Source organism: Schistocerca cancellata, chromosome 1 (assembly GCF_023864275.1).
Source record: "Schistocerca cancellata isolate TAMUIC-IGC-003103 chromosome 1, iqSchCanc2.1, whole genome shotgun sequence".
NCBI lineage: Eukaryota > Metazoa > Arthropoda > Insecta > Orthoptera > Acrididae > Schistocerca > Schistocerca cancellata.
Window position 1 is genome coordinate 1,241,522,847 of NC_064626.1, and position 17,923 is coordinate 1,241,540,769.

The window sequence follows — 17,923 nt, forward strand, 5'->3', positions numbered from 1 at the left end:
AGGCTTGGTTCATTTTGTGACCGGACATGGCCCTTATCCCACGCACTTGCAGTGCATTTCGCTTTCAGACAGCAACAGTTGTGCATGCTGGGATATTGGTTCCCCGGAGCACTTCCTTTTAAAATGCATTGGATATAGGCACTTACGTAATAACATAGAACACTTAACGGAAACAACGCTATACAATGCACTGAGGAACCCAGATACATGGACACAGTTGAACGCAATCGTCAACAACATCTCGAAATCAGACTCATCAATACAGAAGGCACAGAAGATGAAGACAGGCCAACGAAGACAGCTCGAGCAGCTGCATTACTGACGATGACACGAGTGACAGTAACAACGCCGACATTGCATTGTTACACATAATACACATAACATCAAACTCGTACCTGTAAAAAATCCACAACTACTCACTTGGACATTAATCTAAGACTGCAATTTATATCTTATTATGAATGAATCTAATTAAAAGTAGGAATAATCAGAATAGTCCGTGGATAGACACTGTTCTAGAATCCATGTTAAACCTGTACTCAACATTGTTGTTACATAAACGAATACATCATTGTAAATGTAATAATATGAATGTAATATAAATGTATATAACGTAAGCAAGCAAAATCAAACAGTGTAAATACACAACAGAAATAGATCATGCATATTACACAAGTATACAAAATTATGGTCCACTAACACAAAAAAAAAATTTAATTTACAAAAAATTTTTACAAGATTAATAATAGGTTAGTGGTGGTTTTTTATTTCTCCTGCAGCTACATAGGAACAATTTATAACTTAATTAACCTACATTGAGACAAGATATTGTTCCAAAGCCATGCTGCATTTGTTTACTAACTAACATAGTAGTAGTAGTAGTAGTAGTTATGTAACCTAACAAACATCAACTCACACAACGCTCTAACAAACGACCCCAACATAGATTAGATCTTCATGGACTGAATAAATCGAGTTTTCCCGTAGAGGGATGTTCATGCGGATAGTTAGGTACATCTGCATCTACGTGGTTACTCTGCAATTCACACTTAAGTGGGGTTCATCGATCCATTTTCATACTACTTCTCTACCATTCCACTGTTGAATGGCGCGTGGGAAAAAGGAACACCGACATCTTTCCGTTCGAGCTCTGATTGCTCTTATTTTATTATGATCATCATTTCTCTCTACGTAGGTGGGAGTCTACAGAATATTTTCGCATTCGGAAGAGAAAGTTGGCAGTTGAAATTTCGTAAATAGATCTCTCCGCAAAGAAAGCCGCCTTTGTTTCAGTGACTGCCACCCCAACCTGCGAATGATATCAGTGACACTCTCAACCCTATTGCGCGATAACACAAACGAGTTGCCCTGTTTTGCACTTTTTCAATTTCCTCCGTCAATCCTACCTGATAAGGATCACATACCGTGTAGCGATATTCCAGTGGAGGACGGACAAGTGTAATGTAGGCTGACTCTTTAGTGGCTTTGTCGCATCTTCTAAGTGTTCTGCCAACAAAGCGCAGTCTTTGTTTCGTCTTCCTCATAATATTATCTATGTGGTCTTTCCAATTTAAGTTGCTCGTAATTGTAATTCCTAAGTATCTAGTCGAATTGACAGCCCTTAGATTTGTGCGATTTATCGTATACCCAAATTTTATCGGATTTCTTTTAGTACGCATGTGGATGACCTCACACTTTTCTTTGTTTAGTGCCAATTGCCACTTTTCGCACCATACAGAAATTCTCACTGTATCATTTTGTAAATGGAATTGATCGTCTGATGATTTTACTAGACGGTAAATTACAGCATCATCTGCAAACAATCTAAGGGAACGTCTCAGATTATCACCTAGATCATTTACGTAAATCAGGAACAGAAGAGCGCCTGTGACACTACCTTGCGGAACGCCAGATATCACTTCTGTTCTACTCGATGATTTACCGTCTATCGCGACGAATTGTGACCTCTCTGAGAGGAAATCACGAATCCAGTCACACAACTGAGACGATATTCCATATGCACGCAATTTGATTAATAGTCGCTTGTGAGGAACGGTATCAAAAGCGTTCTGGAAATATAGGAATATGGAATAGATCTGAGATCCCTTGTCGACAGCACTCATTACTTCATGAGAATAAACAGCTAGCTGTGTTGCACAATCAATAAGTCATTTTCTTCAAGGTTATGTATCAATAAGTCATTTTCTTCAAGGTGATTCATAATGTTCGAGTACAGTATATGCTCCAAAATCCTACTGCAAATTGAGGTCAGTGATATGGGTCTGTAAGTCAATGAGTTGCTCCTATTTTCTTTCTTTAATACTGGTGTGACCTGTGCTACTTTCCAGTCTTCAGGAACAGACCTTTCGTCAAGTGAGCGGTTGTATATGATTGCTAAGAAATGCGCTATTGTGTCTGCATACTCTGAGAGGAACCTGGTTGTGGTCTAGCTGTTCTGGCGCTGCAGTCCGGAACCGCGTGACTGCTACGGTCGCAGGTTCGAATCCTGCCTCGGGCATGGGTGTGTGTGTTGTCCTTAGGTTAGTTAGGTTTAAGTAGTTCTAAGTTCTAGGGGACTTATGGCCTAAGATGTTGAGTCCCATAGTGCTCAGAGCCATTTGAACCATTTGAATCTGATTGGTATACCATCTGGACCGGAAGACTTGCCTTTCTTAAGTGATTTGAGTTGTTTCGCAACACCTAACATATCTACTTTTATGTCACTCATGCTAACAGCTGTTCCGGTTTCGAATTCTGGGATATTTACTTCGTCTTCTTTCGTGAAGGATTTACGGAAAACTGTATTTAGTAACTCCGCTTTAGTGACACCATCATCGGTAACATTTCCATCGTTATCGCGCAGTGACGGTATTGACTGTATTTTCGCCAACAAATCGAGGATAGATCGAAGTCTCCACCAATTATAACTGTATGACTGGGGTACTTATTTGTAATGAGATTCAAGTTTTCTTTGAAGCGTTCAGCTATTATATCATCTGAGACAGGGGGTCGGTAGAAGGAGCCAATTATTATTCTGGTACGGCTGTTGAGTATAAGCTCTACCCACAGTAATTCGCAGGAACTATCTATTTCAACTTCACTACAAGATAAACTACTACCAACAGACACAAACACACCACCACCTATTTTATTGAATCTATCCTCTCTGAACATGCTTTGCGCCTCTGTAAAAACTTCGGCACAATTTATCTCCGGCTTAGGTAACACCACACACGAACGCTGGACTTGAAGTTCAATGCGAAGTTCCCTTTCCCAGGTTCATTCTTTTCTTCAATTATATTATAAATTTATAATTTCCTACTTCCAAATTTCTGTATTTTTCTTTGAAAAATAAGTTTATTTGCTGTAAGTAAATGAAAGATAACGCCAAAGTGCAGACAAAAGAACTCCAACCAGCTCCACCTCCACGGGGTTCAAATGGCTCTGAGCACTATGGGACTCAACTGCTGTGGTCATAAGTCCCCTAGAACTTAGAACTACTTAAACCTAACTAACCTAAGGACAGCACACAACACCCAGCCATCACGAGGCAGAGAAAATCCCTGACCCCGCCGGGAATCGAACCCGGGAACCCGGGCGTGGGAAGCGAGAACGCTACCGCACGACCACGAGATGCGGGCCCCCTCCACGGGGTGCTGTATGGGCAGTAGTGTCCATTGCCTCTACTGCCTAGCGCAGTTTTGCTGCGCCGTGGTGGCCATGGGTACTGGCTAAGAGATCTGTGGGGAGCACTACGGCCTGCATTAAGTAATAAAATGGCAGGCCCTAGTAGTCATAATGCAGCTTGAAAAACAATGCAGCCATTATAGCTTAGTCAGTTGTAGCATACCACAACACAAAAACAGGCATTTGGAGTAATGCCTTCATTGAGGACCATGGACGACTGATGAATGGCATCAACTCGATGTTGTAATTATTAAAGAAACATCACATTCCCTCTAAATGTAGAGTAATGAAATTTTGGGAATACATTTGTCTAGGTAACATATTTTAAGTGACCAGCATTGCAAAATTACAGGTTAATGTAAGTCCAAGACAAGCCATTGCAAACGTGAAAAGCTGGTACATTAATAACCAGTTAAAATGCCAAAATGCTTTATGCGAGCATGCAAATGTGCATGTATTGTGTTGTACAGATGCCAGAATCACTTTGTGGAATGTAGTTCCGTGCCTGTTGCACTTTGTCGGTCAATGCAGGGACGGTTAATTCTGTTTGTGGGTGATGCTGGAATTTTCGTCTGATGACATGCCATTTGAGCTCCATTGGACACAGATCTGGTGGTCGAGCAGGCCAAGACACCATGTAGACCCTCTGTAGAGCATATTGGGTTACAACAGCGGTGTGTGGGCGAGCGTTATCTTGCTGGAATCTTCATGAATGGCAGCACAGTAAGTCAAATGAGTGGGATAACCACCAGAGTATTCCTGCTGTCATACAAAATCACACTCCAGACCATAACTCCACGTTGCAGGTCCAGTGTGTTCAGCATGCAGGCAGGTTAGTTGCTCTCAAATGGCCTCCTCCTAACCAACACATGCCCATCACTGTCACTAAGGCAGAACCAGCTTTCATCAGAAAAAAAACAACAGACATTCACCCTGACCTTCACCCTGAACTCTAATAAGCTCTGAGGCTTGACAACACTGAAGTACCGAATGGTCATGGTTTTGGCTGACACTCGGATTTTGTAAATACTCACAGTGGTCAGAGAAATTTGTTTTTGCAGCTGTCGTACATCACATCTATTGTTGCTGTGTACTTCATGATATTGAGGTATGGTGCAAATGGCCCATAATCTGTATCATTAGCTTCTTAGTAAAATCAGTTTGCTTGGAAGGTGCAACTACTCTACTTCCTTAGCATCACCTTTTTATTCTTCTAAACATTCTCCATTTCAACAACTGTTTCACGCTCCCTACACCCTTTCCCCTGCAAGAGTTGAAACTTCCCCTTAGAACGATTATATAAGACTGTGCTTAAACTGACACACAATATTTTTTTTAGCGCAACGCAATCTGACTTTCAGAAATCCCTACAAACGAATGCCCCTGACTAACATTAACCTGTACCTTTCACAAATCACTTACCTCACCAAAAATCTTCGTTACTCGAACTACTGCAATACAGCGAGCGCCACTACTGCCAGCTAAATAAAAGATTCAAACTACTGAAGGCACTAACTACTGATAGGCATAGTTAGCAAATGAAAGATTTTAATAGAGAACAAACAATGTATTTACCTTAATAATCATGATATATATGCCATCCAGTCTTACAAATTTCAAGTCTCCGCCATTTCTCTCCCCACATCCACCACTGCTGGCGGCTCACCTCCAACTCCGCAACGCTACGCGCTGTTAACATCCAGCTGCCCAACACTACAATGGCAGACAACAATGCAAACTAGCCACAGACTGCACACAGCACAGCCAGTGATTTTCATACAGAGAGCGCTACGTGGCGGCGGCGTTACCAATATAAGAACTTAACAGCCTACATGTAAGAACCTAAACAGCCTACTTACAGAGTTAGTTTGCATGTGCTAGGGACTTACAGAAAGGAGGCCATTCTGAAACGAAAGGACTACGTGGACCAACTGTTGAATCTTATATATAAAAGCGCAGTCTTCTGTCTGAGTTTCCTACTCCTGCTGTAAATAATAAAAAGGTACTGAGGCAATCAACCTGGATAGGACAGAGAGAAAGTTGGGTGCAGATGGATGAGGGATAGAATGAGCCCCAAGTATACACGTGTGCTTGAGAGAGTGGAACACCCAAGGGGGAGATTCGTTGTTTAGAGTGGTTCCTCAGACACGGGGCAGCTCCAGGGACGAATTAATTTCTAAGAGTAAGAAGTGAGCCCAGCTTCATGCTTATAGAATGGGCCGTGCAAAAAGGACTTGGAGTGAGCACTATGTGACGTACTATAGGCGGCGCAGAGCTTTTTATCACTGTGTTCCTACAGTACTCCCTCAAGGTAATGTATGGCAATATCAGTGATCACGCCTGATGTTAAACGTCTTTTCCCAGGCGGGAGAGAGAAAGAGGAGGAGAGGATCGCTCTTCTGGATGCAGAACCGGGACCCAGCTTCACATACGCACAAGGCCCCTCCAACGTTCCGGCGCTAGGCGAGAGCTCCAAAGCAGGTTACGGGACTATCGTGAGAGGTGAATCGGAAGAAGAGAAGAAGTCAGGTGCAAGCGCGTGAGTATCTTAACTAGTTGTTGTTGTTGCTGTTGTTGCGTTAGTGGTGGTGGTAAGTACCTATCGGACCAATCTGCTGAAGTCGTTAGTCCCTAGGCTTACACAATACTTAATCTAACTCAAACTAACTTACGCTAAGGACAACACACACACACCTGCCCGAGGGAGGACTCGCACCTCCGACAGGGGGCACCGCGCGAACCGTGGCAAGGCGCCCAAGACCGAACGGCTACCCCGCGCGCCCGTTGTTGCAGTGGTCTTAAGATTGTTTTAATACAGCTGTCCAGACTACTCTAGTCTGTTCTGTGCGTAACTGTACCTACTCCAGCCTACATCCATTTCAACTTGTTTGCTATATTTCAGCTTTGGTTCCTCTCTAGAAAACAAAAAAAAAAAAAGTTCAAATGTTTGTGAAATCTTATGGGACTTAACTCCTAAGGTCATCAGTCCCTAAGCTTACACACTACTTAACCAGCAGCGCCTCAAACCGCTCGGCTAATCCCGCGCGGCTAGAACTCTCACCCTCCACAATTCGCTCTATTAGTATCATACAAGTGTTTACTCTTCCTGTTACAAGAATTGCGGAATCAGAAAAGCGATTGCGCTGCTAATATTTCACGTAATCAAGTTAGTGCAGTGAGATTACAAAACACACATGAATCCCCTATATGACCTGGGGTCCGCAGCTCGTGGTCGTGTGGTAGCGTTCTCGCTTCCCGCGCCCGGGTTCCCGGGTTCGATTCCCGGCGGGGTCAGGGATTTTCTCAACCTCGTGATGACTGGGTGTTGTGTGATGTCCTTAGGTTAGTTAGGTTTAAGTAGTTCTAAGTTCTAGGGGACTGATGACCATAGCTGTTAAGTCCTATAGTGCTGAGAGCCATGACCTGGGAACATCTGATATCGCTCCACGTACAGCTAACCTCGAGTGGAATTTTTGTCAATATGCTAATGATACTGTCATACAATCTCACACACACACACACACACACACACACACACACACATATATATATATATATATATATATATATATATATATATATATAGACAGAAAGAAATTAATTTGTAATTTTTTAGTCATGTTGTTGTTGTGTTGTTGTGGTCTTCAGTCCTGAGACTGGTTTGATGCAGCTCTCCATGCTACTCTATCCTGTGCAAGCTTCTTCATCTCCCAGTACCTACTGCAACCTACATCCTTCTGAATCTGCTTAGCGTATTCATCTCTTGGTCTCCCTCTACGATTTTTACCCTCCACGCTGCCCTCCATTTGGTGATCCCTTAATGCCTCAGAATATGCCCCACAAACCGATCCCTTCTCCTAGTCAAGTTGTGCCACAAATTTCTCTTCTCTCCAATTCTTTTCAATACCGTCTCATTAGTTATGTAATGTACCCTTCTAAACTTCAGCATTCTTCTGTAGCACCATATTTCTAAAACTTCTATTTTCTTCTTGTCCAAACTATTTATCGTCCATGTTTCACTTCCATACATGGCTACACTCCATACAAATACTTTCAGAAATGTCTTCCTGACACTTAAATCTATACTCGATGTTAACAAATTTCTCTTCTTCAGAAACGCTTTCCTTGCCATTGCCAGTCTACATTTTTATTCCTCTCTACTTCGACCATTATCAGTTAATTTTCTCCCCAAATAGCAAAACTCCTTTACTACTTTAAATGTCTCATTTCCTAATCTAATTCCCTCAGCATCACCCGACTTAATTCGACTACATTCTATTATCCTCGTTTTGCTTTTGTTGATGTTCATCTTATATCCTCCTTTCAAGACACCATCCATTCCGTTCAACTGCTCTTCCAAGTCCTTTGCTGTCTCTGACAGAATTACAATGTCATCGGCGAACCTCAAAGTTTTTATTTCTTCTCCATGGATTTTAATACCTACTCCAAATTTTTCTTTTGTTTCCTTTACTGCTTGCTCAATATACAGATTGAATAACATTGGGGAGAGGTTGCAACCCTGTCTCACTCCCTTCCCAACCGCTGCTTCCCTCTCATGCCCCTCGACTCTTATAACTGCCATCTGGTTTCTGTACAAATTGTAAATAGCCTTTCGCTCCCTGTATTTTACCCCTGCCACCTTTAGAATTTGAAAGAGAGTATTCCAGTCAACATTGTCAAAAGCTTTCTCTAAGTCTACAAATGCTAGAAACGTAGGTTTGCCTTTCCTTAATCTTTCTTCTAAGATAAGTCGTAAGGTCAGTATTGCCTCACGTGTTCTAGTATTTCTACGGAATCCAAACTGATCATCCCCGAGGTCAGCTTCTACTAGTTTTTCCATTCGTCTCTCAAGAATTCGTGTTAGTATTTTGCAGCTGTGGCTTATTAAACTGATTGTTCGGTAATTTTCACATCTGTCAGCACCTGCTTTCTTTGGGATTGGAATTATTATATTCTTCTTGAAGTCTGAGGGTATTTCGCCTGTTTCATACATCTTGCTCACCAGATGTAGAGTTTTGACAGCACTGGCTCTCCCAAGGCGGTCAGTAGTTCCAATGGAATGTTGTCTACTCCGGGGGCTTTGTTCAGACTCAGGTCTTTCAGTGCTCTGTCAAACTCTTCACGCAGTATCATATCTCCCATTTCATCTTCATCTACATCCTCTCCCATTTCCATAATATTGTCCTCAAGTACATCGCCCTTGTATAGACCCTCTATATACTCCTTCCACCTTTCTGCTTTCCCTTCTTTGCTTAGAACTGGGTTTCCATCTGAGCTCTTGATGTTCATACAAGTGGTTCTCTTATCTCCAAAGGTCTCTTTAATTTTCCTGTAGGCAGTATCTATCTTACCCCTAGTGAGATATGCCTCTACATCCTTACATTTGCCCCCTAGCCATCCCTGCTTAGTCGTTTTGCACTTCCTGTCGATCTCATTTTTGAGACGTTTGTATTCCTTTTTGCCTGCTTCATTTAATGCATTTTTATATTTTCTCCTTTAATCAATTAAATTCAATATTTCTGCTGTTACCCAAGGATTTCTACTAGCCCTCGTCGTTTTACCTACTTGGTCTTTCTGCTGCCTTTACTACTTCATCCCTCAAAGTTACCCATTCTTCTTCTACTGTATTTCTTTCCCCCATTCCTGTCAATTGTTCCCTTATGCTCTCCCTGAAACTCTGTACAACCTCTGGTTCTTTCAGTTTATCCAGGTCCCATCTCCTTAAATTCCCACCTTTTTGCAGTTTCTTCAGTTTTAATCTACAGGTCATATCCAAAACATTGTGGTCACATCTGCCCCTGGAAATGTCTTACAATTTAAAACCTGGTTCCTAAATCTCTGTCTTACCATTGTATAATCTATCTGAAACCTTCTAGTATCTCCAGGGTTCTTCCATGTATACAACCTTCTTTCATGATTCTTAAACCAAGTGTTAGCTATGATTATGTTGTGCTCTGTGCAAAATTCTACCAGACGGCTTCCTCTTTCATTTCTTAGACCCAATCCATATTCACCTACTACGTTTCCTTCTCTCCTTTTTCCTACACTCGATTTCCAGTCACCCATGACTATTAAATTTTCGTCTCCCTTCACTATCTGAATAATTTCTTTTATTTCATCATACATTTCTTCAATTTCTTCGTCATCTGCAGAGCTAGTTGGCATATAAACTTGTACTACTGTAGTAGGTGTGGGCTTCATATCTATCTTGGCCACAACAATGCGTTCGCTGTGCTTTTTGTAGTAGCTTACCCGCACTCCTATTTTACTATGCATTATTAAACCTACTCCTGCATTACCCCTATTTGATTTTGTGTTTATAACCCTGTAGTCACCAGATCAGAAGTCTTGTTCCTCCTGCCACCGAACTTCACTAATTCCCACTATATCTAACTAACCTATCCCTTTCCCTTTTTAAATTTTCTAACCAACCTGCCTGATTAAGGGATCGGACATTCCACGCTCCGATCCGTAGAACGCTAGTTTTTTTTTCTCCTGATAACGACATCCTCTTGAGTAGTCCCCGCCCGGAGATCCGAATGGGGGACTATTTTACCTCCGGAATATTTTACCCAAGAGGACGCCATCATCATTTAATCATTCAGTAAAGCTGCATGGCCTCGGGATAAATTATGGCTGTAGTTTCCCCTTGCTTTCAGCCGTTCGCAGTACCAGCACAGCAAGGCCGTTTCGGATATTGTTACAAGGCCAGATCAGTCAATCATCCAGACTGTTGCCCCTGCAACTACTGAAAAGGCTGCTGCCCCTCTTCAGAAACCACACGTTTGTCTTGCCTCTCAACAGATACCCCTCAGTTGTGGTTGTACCTACGGTACGGCTATCTGTATCGCTGAGGCACGCAAGCCTCCCCACCAATGGCAAGGTCCATGGTTCATGGGGGGGGGGGGGTTAGTCATACAGTATTGATTAACCATCTTTTATAAAAGAGTGTTGATTAAGAATTTTTGTTTGCGGTGAAAGTGAAAACTGGATTTTTATATGCAATATATAATTAGAAATGAGAAGAAGCGCAGAATCAGTGAAAAAAGGAACATATAGAATGCACAGAAAAGGAATGGACAGGATGAGAGGACATGTTTAAGTCATCAGGGAACAGCCTCCATGGTACTAGAAGGAGCTGCAGAGGGTTAAAAACTATAGGGGAACACACAGATTGGAATGCATCCGACATATAACTGCAACTGCTACTTTGATAAATGGTTGAAATGGCTCTGAGCACTATGGGACTTAACATCTGAGGTCATGAGTCCTCTAGAACTTAGAACTACTTAAACCTAACTAACCTAAGGACAACACACACATCCATGCCCGAGGCAGGATTCGAGCCTGCGACCGTAGCAGTCGCGCGGTTCCAGACTGAAGCGCCTAGAACCCCTCGGCCACACTGGCCGGCTGCTACTCTGAGATGAAGCGGTTACCGCAGGAGAAAAATACATGCCGGGCCGTATCAGACAAGTCAGAAGACTGATGACTAAAAAAAAAAATCATTTTTTGTGAAGCAACTAATGGTCGGAAATATATATTTGTTATGTATTTATTTATTTGACATACTCAACTTGGGAGATCCGGGATACAACTACAAATGTTTTGGTTACCTCAGATACAGTAAGTAATCAAATTGACTTCTTATGGAACTGTTTAACATGAAACAAGAACGTAATCTTATGTCTTTCATGTTGTACCGCAATTTGGAAACTGCCCCTGTTTATCGTATAAAAGGTAAATTAAAACCATTTGAAACGTCCCCTTTGAACAATTGTACATGACTGTGCTTAAACTGACACACAATATTTTTAGCGCAACGCAATCTGACTTTCAATAATCCCTACAAAACAATGGCCCTGACTAACATTAACCTGTACCTTTCACAAATCACTTACCTCACAAAAATCTTCATTACTCGAACTACTGCAATACAGCGAGCGCCACTACTGCCAGCTAAATAAAAGGTTCAAACTACAGAAGGCACTAACTACTGATAGGCATAGTTAGCAAATGAAAGATTTTAACAGAGAACAATTTATTTACCTTAATAATCATAATATATATGCCATCCAGTCTTACAAATTTCAAATCTCCGCCATTTCTCTCCCCATATCCACCACTGCTGGCGGCTCACCTCCAACTGCGCAACGCTACGCGCTGTTAACATCCAGCTGCCCAACACTACAATGGCAGACAACAATGCAAACTAGCCACAGACTGCACACAGCACAGCCAGTGATTTTCATACACAGCGCTACGTAACGTTGCCAATAAGAAAACATAAAACCCCCATGCTCCCCACAAAAAATTTTACAAATTGTTTTGGGCACTGGCCAATACAGATTTGAAAAAATTTTTCATAATTACAGTAAGAAAAATATCAAATGCACACACTTATTAATACAATGTTGGGCAAAAGCTAAAATTTTCTCAGGGTCCATAAAGACAGCCCTGATCATTCATCATAATAGTTTTTTTTTTCACAAAGTCTCATTAGTAAAAGAAATTGCACACAGAAGTAGTGGATTTCCATGCAGTCTTGAAGAAGTAGCGTTGTCCTTCTAACGGAAAGACAGTGCTGACTCTTGACATGCAGACAGGTAATGGGCCACAACAGGGCAAGCCCACAGCAGAGTCAGTCGAAGTTTTGAAGTATATTGGTAGGTAGGTCATCACAGAGCAGACCACTGTAGTTCAAAATGGCTCTGAGCACTATGGGACTCAACTGCTGTGGTCATAAGTCCCCTAGAACTTAGAACTACTTAAACCTAACTAACCTAAGGACAGCACACAACACCCAGCCATCACGAGGCAGAGAAAATCCCTGACCCCGCCGGGAATCGAACCTGGGAACCCGGGCGTGGGAAGCGAGAACGCTAACGCACGACCACGAGATGCGGGCCAGACCACTGTAGTCCTGGTAGAGATTACGGTATTGGTGGGCCACCAGAGGCGCAGACCCACTGCAGTCCTTGTAGAAATAATGGTATTGGTGGGTCATCAAAGGTGCAGACCCACTGTAGTCCTTGTAGAGACAGCCAGCAGCCATCTGTTGCGACTGCGCAGGTGCACATTCACCATCGAATTCACCATCGAAGAGTCTTGTGGAGAATATAGCAAGTCCATAAACCACCACTTGTACACTCACAAAGTTTTTGGAATTGTCCTTAGAACCAGCAATGCTGTTATCCAGTCCCTTGCTGAATTATCAACACACGTGCAAACACTAACAGTCCCTACTTCTCACATATTGTCCATATACTATGACCAACAGAAACGTGTGCAGTGAAATGTAACTTACAAGTTACTAATATGATGAACCGGTGTCAATTACGATTTTATAACATGAGAATACAATTACAAAGGTACAAAATACATCATTAAAGAACATAGCAATACAGATAACATTCGTAGTACAAGCTTTACAAAAGAATCGAAATAACATATACATCGGTGTTACAGGAATTATGACATAAGTAAATACATAAAAGATCGGAATAACTTTTGAAACATCAACTTTACACATGAGCATTAAAACAAAACAGAATAAATAATGTCTAAGCATATTTACAAGGTAAATAACATATTACTAACGCCAATTATATTTGAGGATAACAGTATTCCTCATCATAGTGAATGTAGCTTAGTATTAGAAGAAGAAAAAATTCTATGAAACTACACAGAGACAGGAAGAAAACAAATACACAAGGATACACAAACACATAGTGGGATAACACAAAAGGAAAGGACAGGTTTTGTTTTATTGCAGTATTTTGCAAACAAAACTTTCTTTGCTTCTTGGAGATCTCCCTTCATTCATCATTATTCCCAAAAAGTCCTATCTGTACCTCCTTCCTGTATTCTATCACACATGCGCATTCTTTACCTATTCTCCATAGTCAGTTTCTTACATAGTCTACCCATCTTAAGCTAATGTAAATCTACTGAGCTCAGATGCTAAACTAAGGGATGAGGCAATGCAGCAGCACAAAACAATTAACGCAAACAGCAATGAAAAAAAACGCAGATTTGCGAAGCAAGCAGCGTTATAGAAATTAGCAAAGCAATTGCAATATTACAACTAATATAAGGCAATGTGCAACAAACAAGAAAAATAAATCAGTAGTAAACTGGCTTAGAAGAGTAACACAAAGTCAAATTCAGTAAGACTATGCCTGGCAAACAGCAGCATCAAATGAACTTATATCTAAACATGCCATAGCTCAAGCAAAAAAAAAAACATTACACTAAAGACAATAATGCAGACAAGGGAAATGTATATTCACATCTTAATGTCTATGTAATTAAAGTGGTGCACCACAAAAACTAATTCTACAAAAAATTACCAAGTACTTGAAAAGAAAATTCTGTATGCAATTCCTGTGAAATGTTTTTGTGCTCCTTCGTTTTTTTTAAGTACATCATACAGTTATTTTTTACTGGATCTGTAGGCATAAAATATTTATATTAGTACATCTATAAAATTCTATTTTAACCAATGCTGCAGTGCAGCTAGAAACTAGATATTTAAAAAAAATGAAACTATATACAAAGGAAGGCATGAAACATCATTCATTAGCCATATGGCATTTCATAAAGTAGTAAAAAATCTCTCAACTATAAAGACAGTAGTCATAATCAGGTATATGGACATAAAATATTTCTCGTCATTTCCTTAGGCATTTCAGTAAATCATAAATTAAGAGCTCCACAGTGTAATCATATGTTTTCAAGTTTGAGCGTGTCGTATTTGGGATGCTTTCTACAAAGGAATGTCAATAGCGAGGATAAGGGCCTCCCTTTTTTTTTCTACCTGTGCCTCTGAAAACGCACACACTAATGGCTTTTCCTCCAGGCGTCTGACGCAGCTGGGTGCCCACGATGCATTACGTGCAGGTGGTCCCTTAACTTTCTTATGGAAATATTTACGACAGCAGTTTCCGCTACAGTAACAGTCTCATATAAAAATATTTCACAGGTCAAGAATTTGCGTTGCAAATGTGTAGAAACAAAATCTTATGAATATAACAGTGTCCAAAAAATTTTCGCCAGCATTGTGATACATTCACGCATTTACACACATTTCATAACTCTTAAAGTACGATTCTTGGTTTTCAACATCCTTTTTCACAAGTCAGAGTCCCTAACCACTATTCATTACTCCTTACCTTATTACACATATATATATATTCGTCGACACATCAATCTTGCGACGACACTTCAATATTTCATCATAATAAATACATAGGATAATCAAATTCCTCATATAGCATCAGTTTATTGATCATAAACATACATCAACAGCATAATACACATCGTCGTCGTAAAAATAACGTCATAACACCCCAGTCAAACTCTCAAAGTCGTTGTAGCTTCCTCCAATAATTAAAAAAAATTCTCTGCTCATGTCAAGTGTCATTTGCCTCAAACGTACTTTAAAAATCGTGATCCCATACCAAATATATCATTCAAAGTTCTCATAATATCACAATGGGTCTGAAAAAATATGAACAGTTCACAAAGTACAGACAAAATACAATTTCGTAAGTGTGAAGTTATACAACGATGTAATTACGTAAACATCTGTCACTGATGTAGAAAAAAATGTTTGTCTCTCAGTTGAATGATCAGATAGCTGTGTAATTTATGTGTTAGAGAAATATGGTACCGATGTGTAAAGTTGTATAAGCAAATACCATATTAGCTAGGGCTCCTTGTGCTTGCCAAACACATGGTACACAAAGTAGGCGTGTACCCCCTGAGGATTACTGTAATTATACCCTCAGGTGTTACAGACTACATGAATGGAATGAAATGTATTACAGAAAACCTTTGTATCATTGTACTTCAAATATCTTTAAAAATAAATGATTTAAGTACAAAATTAATCGCTCAAATACGTGTCCTGTAGCGCTAAATGTGCGTCTTGTTGTAAGATAATCTCTGTGGAAGTGTCGTAGTTATCGTCCTCCGAAAGCTAAGTTCTGCAGAAGCCAATGTACTTACCTCATGATACACAAAAGTGAAATGCTTTGCGTATAGATATCTTAGTTATTACGCTTATTGCCGTGATGAGGAAAGTACTGTGCTGTAACATATTGTTGTGCTACGAAAGAGGCTGTCTCATTGTAGCTATACCACAAAAGTTACTACTAAAACATGTTTTACTTTACAGAAGAATTCAGAAAAACTGTGCAGATATAAAACAGAAACATCGCAAAAGCAACATTGTAAATTGTCACACATTAGTAGTGTCGTGATAAAATCGTGTAGTTGTCACATAAACTAACCACTGTGTCATCTGGTATCTCACAGAAAGTACTTTAAATCCAGAATGTATTTTCAAGTAAACCAAAATGTTGTATTAAAATCTCATTAGCAGTATATGTTCTAAGTATGTAAGCCATATATTCGTTACGTAATCGTGCAACTAACAAGGAAGAATGTATAAATAACAACACTGCGTCGTCCGTTCACTATAACAATGCATTCGTAATTTCTGTTTAAATAAGTTCTCTTGGTTCTTGACTGGATAGTTAGTTAGCTTTAAAACATAGTTGCATGTTAACAGTTTGTAAGTGTGACAAAGACTACTAGTAACGTGAAGTGAAAAATTTTATAGCAAAGACTAAATTATAAAACAGTTTATCTCTCAATAAACGGTTTTACATGTGAGATCTGGTGTAACCCTTTGCTCTTCTCAGTACGCAGAGTTTCAACTTGAATGCAATTATCATGTGGTATTCGTCCGTAAAGAATACTGGAATTTTGCTCAAGGTTAGCATCAATGTTATTTTTCCCTGAGCCAGTGGGCGCAAGTGGCTGCCTGCGGTGCGAGTCATTGTCTGTTTCTTTGTTGCCGCGTGTCGTTATTGGGATTAGGAGACCTAACTTCAACAAATTCGCCTTGCCGAGAGGGCCCAGCCCTATTTAAATCCCGCCAGTTCTGATGAAATTCACGTCTGTCGTTACGATCACATCGTCTGTCGTCATGTCGGTAGTTCCTGTAGTTTCGTTCTTGTTGGTTAAGTGGTGGAGAATTTCTCCCTGAGTTATCACTGCACAGTGGACCGTTGCTTCTGAAGTTATTCTGTCTCCCGTGATAATAATTGTTCTGGTTGCCAAATTGTCTGTTTCTATGAGTGTCTCTGTCATATTCATTACTACGGAAATGCGATCTCTCTCTGTAACTATTACTCTGCCAGTGGTTGTCATACGGGTGGTGTCCCTTTTGGTCACGATTTACGTTGTAAGAATAGAATTGTCGTGTCCAGTTATTGTTTCTGCCGTCACGGAATTGTGACGGATGTGACCTGTAGTGATTGTTTTCCTGTTTTCGCATCCCGCGACTGTCTGTGTCAATTTCTAATTCTTGTAAGAGTCACTGAAAAGCTTCAATGTCGTCTTTGCAACGTCCTGCCAAAATAATATGTCGTAAATGTTCAGGTAGTTTGATTAAGCAAATGCGGATGAGTTCTGAGGGGCTGTATGGGTTTGAAAGATACTGATTCTTATGCAACATGTCTTCAAAATATTTCATAAGACTGGAAAATTCAGATTGTTCGAAACGTTTCATCATTATGATGCTATGTTTTACTCGGTCTTGTGTAGCTTGCGACCAATACGCTGAGAGGAAGGCATGGTAAAATTCTCCTTCACTGTGACAATCCTGAATGACCGATCGCTTTCATACAGCTGGTTCATTCTCCAAGTAACCACACATAAATTCTAACCTGTGCTCCAATGACCAGTTGGGAGGAAAACAATGAGAAAATTGATGGAGCCACGCTTGTGGATGAATGTCGGTGGCAGAATTCTTAAACGTTTTGAATTTACGTGTAGTAATGAACAGCTTATAGTCAAAATCATCATGTCGGCGAGTCGCATGTCGGTCATTGTTACGTCGTTTCGGCGGTTCCATCTCAAAATTCGGTGTACCTTGCCAATTTCTTTCATAATTTCCGAAGTGCCCTGTGTTATTATTTTGTGACTGTTCCGTATTTCTATGTCCCTCTTCCCGTATTGGAGCGCGAGTGTCCTCTGAAATACGTAATTCTTGTATTACCTGTGTCAGCTGATCTTGTACTTCGCGGATTTCTCTTTGGTGTTGCGTATTAATTTGATTCAGATTTTGTTTCAGTTTCCTAATTTGTTCGCACTCTTCTGTGTCATTAAAGACTACTGTTTTTGTGTCATTCAGATTATCATCTACCTTCGTAGATAAATTATT